The sequence below is a fragment of the Morone saxatilis genome, unplaced genomic scaffold (assembly GCF_004916995.1).
Source record: "Morone saxatilis isolate NCDOM2014 unplaced genomic scaffold, NCSU_SB_2.0 Contig17, whole genome shotgun sequence".
Taxonomy (NCBI): domain Eukaryota; kingdom Metazoa; phylum Chordata; class Actinopteri; family Moronidae; genus Morone; species Morone saxatilis.
Genome location: NW_023339729.1, coordinates 11,613,621 through 11,614,096, shown reverse-complemented (window position 1 = coordinate 11,614,096; position 476 = coordinate 11,613,621).

Genomic DNA, 476 nt, shown 5'->3' with positions numbered 1-476 from the left:
TGTGTGTCTGCTGTGTCGTGGTGGTTCTGGTGGGCTGCTCTGTGTGTGTGTGTACGAGAGAGATGGTGTCTGTGAGTTAACAAGATTGATCAACAGTATCATCAAGAGACAGATGTGAGTTCACACACTTATAAACACTAACACATTGAACCTGTATGACACACACACACATACATTCACATACACACACATATACACACACAATTGATGAGCTCACGTGTGATTCACACAATCTTGTGCTCCCATCCTTTCAGCCACATACTGTAACACTCACTCAATCACACAGATCTCTCTCACACACACACACAATCAAATGAAAGAACACAGTGAGTGTCCCACAGCTGGGCACTGATGACAGAGAGAGAGAGAGGGCGTTCGACCTGCTGTGTGAACAGGCAGTATTTCCATACAAATCAATGGAGCGTCAGGCTAAGCTCGGGGACACATCAGGGGACAAGCCTGGTCACACACGCGAT